This window comes from Myotis yumanensis, unplaced genomic scaffold (assembly GCF_028538775.1).
Source record: "Myotis yumanensis isolate MYYU_CA2020_CCGP unplaced genomic scaffold, mMyoYum1.0.hap1 SCAF_6, whole genome shotgun sequence".
Lineage (NCBI taxonomy): Eukaryota > Metazoa > Chordata > Mammalia > Chiroptera > Vespertilionidae > Myotis > Myotis yumanensis.
Window position 1 is genome coordinate 64,923,379 of NW_027223757.1, and position 7,417 is coordinate 64,930,795.

At 36.4% G+C, this 7,417-nt stretch overlaps 1 pseudogene; it reads right to left on the reverse strand.

Moving 5' to 3' along the window:
• Positions 1-6,632: 6,632 nt before the first annotated feature.
• On the reverse strand, positions 6,633-6,732 carry LOC139013449 (U6 spliceosomal RNA; annotated as a pseudogene).
• Positions 6,733-7,417: the final 685 nt, after the last annotated feature.

A 7,417-nucleotide genomic window follows, 5' to 3' on the forward strand; every position in this document is an offset into this window, starting at 1 on the left:
CTACCCCGTCACACACAGAGCAGGGCCCGTGGGGGGGGGGGTGTTGGGGCGCCACCCCCTGTCACACACACAGCCGCAGGGCGATCAGGGGGTTTGGGCGCTGCACCCTGTCATGCTGATCTGGTGGCAGGAGACCTCTCGGCTCCGCTGATCCCGGTGCTGGGAGGCATATTACCCTTTTACTATATAGGATAGAGGCCTGGGGGCCAGCTGGTTTGCCCTGAAGGGTGTCCTGGATCAGGGTGGGGGTCCCCACTGGGGTGCCTGGCCAGCCTGGATGAGGGGATGATGGCTGTTTGCAGCTGGTCACACACCCTTCAGGGTGGGAGTCCCCACTGGGGTACCTGGCCAGTCTGGGTGAGGGGCTGAGGGCTGCTTTCAGGCTGGCGGTTTTGACTGAAGCTCCCAACCACTCCTTTTTTTCTTTTTCTTTTTTTTCTGGGCCAGCTTTAGCTCTGGCTCTAGCTCTGAGGCTTCCGCTGCTGGTTTGTTTGCCGTTCTATAATCGAAACAATGTATAACTTCAGCTCTGAGATCCCAGCCAGCTATATTTGTTACAAAGTTTCAAACTGCCAGCTCAGAGGCCGGCAAGGCAGGCGGGGAACGTTGGAGCCTGCAGTCACTGGAGCAAGCAAGCCTCATGTTCGCTTCCAGCTGCCTGGCTGCCGGCCGCCATCTTGGCTGACAGTTAATTTGCATAAGGATATGCTGATTAGCCAATGGGAAGGGTAGCGGTCGTACGCTAATTACCATTTTTCTCTTTTATTAGTGTAGATACCTTATGTTGTCCTTTCATCCTCATGACTATTTTATAACTACTAATTGTATTTCTTACTCTCTTTAGCTTTTTCAGCCAGCCCTCCAACCCCCACCCCCCCTTCCCATCTGGCAACCATCAGTTTGTTCTCTGTATCTATGAGTCTGTCCCTGTTTCGTTTCTTCATGTTGTTCTTTAGATTCTACATACAGGTAAAATCATATGGTATTTGTCTTTCTCTGTCTGACTTATTTCACTCAATATAATGCCCTCTAGGTCCATCCATGTTGTTGCAAATGGTAAGATTTTATTCCTTTTTATAGCCAAGTAATATTCCATTGCATATATGTACCATATTTTCTTTATCTAATTGTCTATTGATGGGCACTTACTAGTAAATTGTTTGCGTATCTTGGCTATTGTAAATAATGCTTCAATAGACATGGGGTGAATATATATTTTTGAATTAGTGTTTTGCATTTCTTCAGATAAATAGCCAGAAGTAGTACTGCTGAATTGTAAGTTCCATTTTTAATTTTTTTTCCATTTTTAATTTTTTTAGGAACTTCCATGCTGTTTTTCATAGTGACTCCACTAATTTGCTCTTGGATCCTTTTGAGTTGTCCCCATACTTTTGCCAAAAGATGTCTCAGGTTCACCTTTCACTTTTCCCAATCCCTTCTCAGAACCAGGCTTTACTTCAAGGAGCTGCCCTAATTCCTTTTACTGAAAAAATGTTTTTAGAAACATAGAATGTTGGTTGCTAGTGGGATGTAATTTTTCTAAATTCATTCAGTGAACAGAGCTAAGAATATAGATAAATATAGATAGATGTATATGTAGGTGTAGGTATAGGTATAGGTAGATATCTATATATCTACATCTATCAATATAGCTATATCTATATCTACATATATCTATATAGTTGTAGATACATATCAGGAATTCACATTGATGGCTACAATTCAAGTCCAAACACTTTCACCCATTCCCAATTAGTATCTCCTTTCATTCACAGTGAAAACATTGGTTCCCAATGACATAAATATATTCACTAATTTTCTCTTTTCTACAATATGTACAAAATAGGTTCAATATTACTACATCAACATTATTAGCAATAATAAAACTAAAGTTCAGAATTTTTTGTAGGTTTTCTTATAGTAAGAAAAAATCATTAATGATATATAGTCAGGATACTATGTTCAAAATCTACTTTTTCTGTATTATATCAAATTGATATACAGTTAGGCTCATTTGTATCAAATTGTAGGGTTATCTTTTTTCATTTTCATTTTATTTTATTACTAAATATGCAAACATTTATGTTGTTCAGAAGTTAAAACTGTATATTCTGAAGAGGCCCACATGTTTATCCTTCTTGTATTTCCATTTTGCAATACACACACACACACACACACACAAACACACACAATCTGTATCCATATAAAAATGTATGAATATAGTCTCATTTCTCTTTCTTACACAGAAGATAATATACCATGTATACTTGGGTGTTTTTTTTAAATAATTCTTTATTGCTGAAAGTATTACATATGTCTCCTTTTTTCCTCCCAATGACCCCCTCCAGCCTACCCTCGCCCCCTGCTCCAGGACCTCACTGCCCCATTGTCTGTGTCCATGTGCCATGCATATATGCATACAAGGTCCTTGGTTGATTACTTCTAACCCACCCACCCTCCCTCACCTTCCCTCCGAGATTCTGCACTCTGTTCCATGCTTCAAGTCTCTGGATCCACTCAGTTCATCAGCTTATTTTGTTACTTAGATTCCACAGATGAGTGAGATCATGTGATGCTTGTCTTTCTCTGACTGACTTATTTCACTTAGCATCATACTCTCCAGGTCCCTCCATGCTGTCTCAAAGGGTAAGAGATTCTTCTTTTTTACTGCTGCAGAGTATTCCATGGTTTAAATGTACCACAGCTTTTTTATCCACTCTTCTACTGATGGGCCCTGGGCTGTTTCCAGATCTTACCTGTTGTAAATTGTGCTGCTATGAACATAGGGGTGCATACATTCTTTCTGACTGGTATTTCAGGTTTCTTAGAATATATTCCTAGAAGTGGGATCCCTGGGTCAAATGGCAGTTCCATTTTTAATTTTTTGAGGAAACTCCATATTGCTTTCCATAATGGCTGCACCACTCTTCATTCCCACTAGCAGTATACTAGGATTCCCTTTTCTCCACATCCTCGCCAGCACTTGTCACTTGTTGATTTGTTGATGGTAGCCATTCTGACAGGTGTGAGTTGATACCTCATTGTCATTTGCATCTCTCTGATGATCAGTGATTTTGAGCATTTTTTTCATATGTCTCTTGGCCATCTGTAAGTCCTCTTTAGAGAAATGTCTACTTAGGTACTTTGCCCATTTTTAAATTGGATTGTTTATCTTCCTTTTGTTAAGTTGTATGAGTTCCTTATATATTTTGGACATTAACCCTTTATCAGGTGTATCATTGCCAAATATGTTCTCCCATACAGTGGGCTCACTTTTCATTTTATTGATGGTTTCTTTTGCTATGCAGAAGCTTTTTATTTTTATGTAATCCCATTTGTTTATTTTCTCCTTAGTTTTCTTTGCCCTAGGAGATGTATCTGTAAACATATTCTATGAAAGCTATCTGAGTTTTTGCTGCCTATGGTTTCTTCTAGGTTTTTTATGGTTCACAACTTACATTTAAGTCTTTTATCCATTTTGAGTTTATTCTTGTGTATGGAATAAGTTGGTGGTCTAATTGCATTTTTTGCATGTATCTGTTCAATTTTCCCAACACAATTTATTGCAGAGACTATCTTGACTCCATTATACATTCTTGCCTCCTTTGTCAAATATTAATTGAGCATAATGGCTTGGATCAATTTCTGGGGTCACATTCTGTTTCATTGATCTGTATGCTTGTTCTTATGCCAGTACAAAGGCTCTTTGATTATGGTTGCTTTGTAGTATAACTTGAAATCTGGTATTGTGGTTCCTCAAACTTTGTTCTTCTTTCTCAAGATTGCTGTGGCTATTCAGGATCTCTTTTGGTTCCATATAAAATTTTGGACTAGTTGTTTTAGATCTGTGAAATATGCCATGGGTATTTTACTAGGGATTTCATTGAATCTGTAGGTTGCCTTGGGTAGTATAGACATTTTAATGATGTTGAGTCTACCAATCCATGAACATGGTATATTCTTCCACTTGTGTATACCTTCTTCTTTTTCTTTTTTCAATGGCCTGTAGTTTTCTAAATATAGGTCTTTTGCCTCCTTGGTTAAGTTTATTCCTAAGTATTTTAATTGTTTTTGTTGCAATGGCAAATGGGATTGTTTTCTTGGTTTCTTTTTCTGAGAGTTTATTATTATTGTATAAAAAAAACATTGATTTTTGGATGTTGATTTTGTATCCTGCTACATTGCCAAATTCATTTATTAAATCTAGAAGTTTTTTGGTGGAATCATTAGGATTTTCTATGTATAATATCATGTCATCTGCAAATAATGAGAGTTTTACTTCCTCCTTTCCAATTTGGATGCCTTTTATTTCTTCTTCTTGTCTGATCACTGTGGCTGAGACTTCCAGTACTATGTTGAATAAGAGTGGTGAAAGAGGACATCTCTGGCTTGTTCCCCTGTTCTTAAGGGAAATGGTTTTAGCCTTTGCCTATTGAGTATGATGTTTGCTGTAGGTTTGTCATATAAGGCCTTTATCATGTTGAGATATGCTCCTCCTATTCCCACTTTGCTGAGAGTTTTTATCAAAAATGGGTGTTGGATTTTGTTGAATGCTTTTTCTGCATCTATGATCATGTGATTTTTGTCTCTCAATTTGCTTATGTGATCTATCACATTTATTGGTTTGCGAATATTGTACCAGCCTTGCATCTCTGAAATAAATCCCACTTGGTCATGGTGTATGATCTTTTTAATATATTGCTTGATCCAATTTGCTAATATTTTGTTGAGGATTTTAGTATCTATGTTACTCATGGATATTGGCCTGTAATTCTGTTGCTTTGTAGTGTCATTATCTGGTTTTGGAATTACTATAATGCTGGCCTCATTAAAAAAAGAGGTTGGAAATGTTCCTTCCTCTTGGATTTTTTAGGATACTTTGAGGAGTATAGGTGTTAGTTCTTCTTTGAATGTTTGGTAAAACTCCCCTGTGAAGCCGTCTGGACCTGGGCTTTTGCTTGCCAGGTGTTTTTGATTACTGCTCTAATTTCCTCAGTTGTTATTGGCCTATTCAGGTTTTCTGATTCTGATTCAGTTTTGGGAGATTATATTTTTCTAGGAATTTGTCCCATTTCATCGACATTGTCTATCTTGTTGGCATATAGTTGTTCATAGTATTTTCTTACAACCTTTTGTATTTCTGTGATGTCAGTGGTTACTTCTCCACTTTTGTTTCTGATTTTATTTATTTGTGTCTTCTCTCTTTGTTGCTTGATGAGTCTAGCTAATGGTTCATCAATTTTGTTTATCCTTTCAAAAACCAGCTCTTGGTTTAATTGATTTTTTGTATTGTTTTTATTTTTTTGTCATCTCTGTTATTTATTTCTGCTCTAATCTTTATTATATCCTTCCTTCCAATGACTCTGGGCTTTTCTAGTTCTTTAAGTTGTAGGTTTAAATAGTTTATTGATTTTTTAATGTTTTTTGAGGTAGGCCTGTAGTGCTATGAACTTCCCTCTCAGGACTGCTTTTGTCCCAGAGATTTGGGGTTGTTGTGTGTTCATTTTCATTTGTTTCCAGGAAGTTTTTATTTCTTTCTTGATCTCATTGGTAACCCATTCATTGTTTAATAACATGCTATTTAGCTTCCATGTGTTTGAATGTTTTGGGGTGTTTTTACTGTAGTTGATTTCTAATTTAATTCCACTGTGATCTGAGAAGATGCTTGATATGATTTCAATCTTCTTGAACTTGTAGAGACTTATTTTGTGTCCTAACATGTGGTCTATTTTTGTGAATGATGCATGTGCACTTGAGAAGAATGTATATTCTGCAGCTTTGGAGTGAAATGTTCTATAAATGTCAATTAAATCCATCAGATTCAGTGTGTCCTTTAGAGTCACTGTTTCCATGTTAAGTTTTGTCTGGACCATCTATCCAGGGAAGTTAGCGGGTGTTAAAGTCCCCTACTATGATTACATTGTTGTCGATCTCTCCCTTAAAGTCCTCTAGAAGTTTTTTTTCAATATATATTTAGGTGCTCCTATATTGGGTGCATATATGTTTACCAGGGTAATATCCTCTTGTTGGATCGATCCCTTTAATATTACGTAGTGACCTTTGTTGTCTTTTGTGATGGCCTTCATTTTGAAGTCTATTTTGTTGGATATGAGTATTGCTACTCCAGCTTTTTTTTGATTTTGTATTTGTGTGGAAAATTTTTTCCATCCCTTCACTCTCATCCTGTGTGTCTCTTTTGTCTGAGGTGGATCTCTTGTAGACAGGGGTGGGGTTTTTTTTCTGAATTAAGATGTATCCTGGAAATCACTTCATATTAATTTATAGGCTTCTTCTTCAATCTTTTTCTACTTGTTGGATTTTATTGAATCACATTTACTTTATATTATAGCTTGGGGAGAATTAAAACTCTTTTATGTTGAGTCATTTTTTCTAAAAATGAAGGGCATCTTTTCACTTATTTAAATCTGTTTTTATGCCTTTTAAGTATATTTTAAAGCTTTCCTCCTATAGATTTTACACATTTTTTAAGTTAATGCTGAAATATTCTATACATTTTTTTGTTGTAAAGAAGTTTTTCTTCCATTTTGTCTTCTAACTGGTTATTGTTTATTTATATGAGACTATTGGTTTTTATTTATTTAATTTATTTTTTTGTTGAGGGTGTTACAGATAAAAATATGAAATGCTTCATGCATGTCATACTTGCACAGGAGCCATGCTAATCTTCTCTGCATCATTCCAATTTTAGTATGTATACTGCAAAGCAAGCATGAGACTATTGGTTTTTACATGTTAAAATTATATCCTGTTATACCAAAGAATTTATATATGTGCTCATTTTATTATTGATTCACTCAGGTTTTCCAAGAATATTATCTCATCAATTGCAAATAAGAATAGTTTTATTTCTTTATTTCTCCTAATTCTCATGCCTCTACTCATTTTGTTGTGTCTGAATGCATGTCCAACATTCCAAGTTCAATATGAAATAATAGTGGAGATAGTGGGCATCCTTCTTAGGGCAGTTTTCAGACACATAAATGTAGTGATGTTCCATTTTCCATACTAATACTAAGTGCAATCTGCTAAGCAATAGGCAGTGTCCCCAGGCAGGAAACCTGCTTTATTTGTAATACTCCAAAAGATGAATTTCTATGGAGTTAAATTTAAGATCCAATTTTCTTTTAAGGTAGAAATCAAGGGAACTTATGATACTACCTCAAAGAAGCCTTATAGAAATTCTTTTGAATTACATGTGTCAAATTGCTATCTTCTCTCTGTGTTGATGAGGTGATCTAATAAAAGCCATAGAGGGCCTGGCAATAGGAATAGGATGTGCCTTTGTGAAAGCAAGTCTTCTTTTTTTAAAATTTATCTTTATTGTTGAAAGTGTTACAGATGTCCCCTTTGCTTTTTTTTTTTCCCCCCATTGACCACCTCCAACTTGCACCTGCCC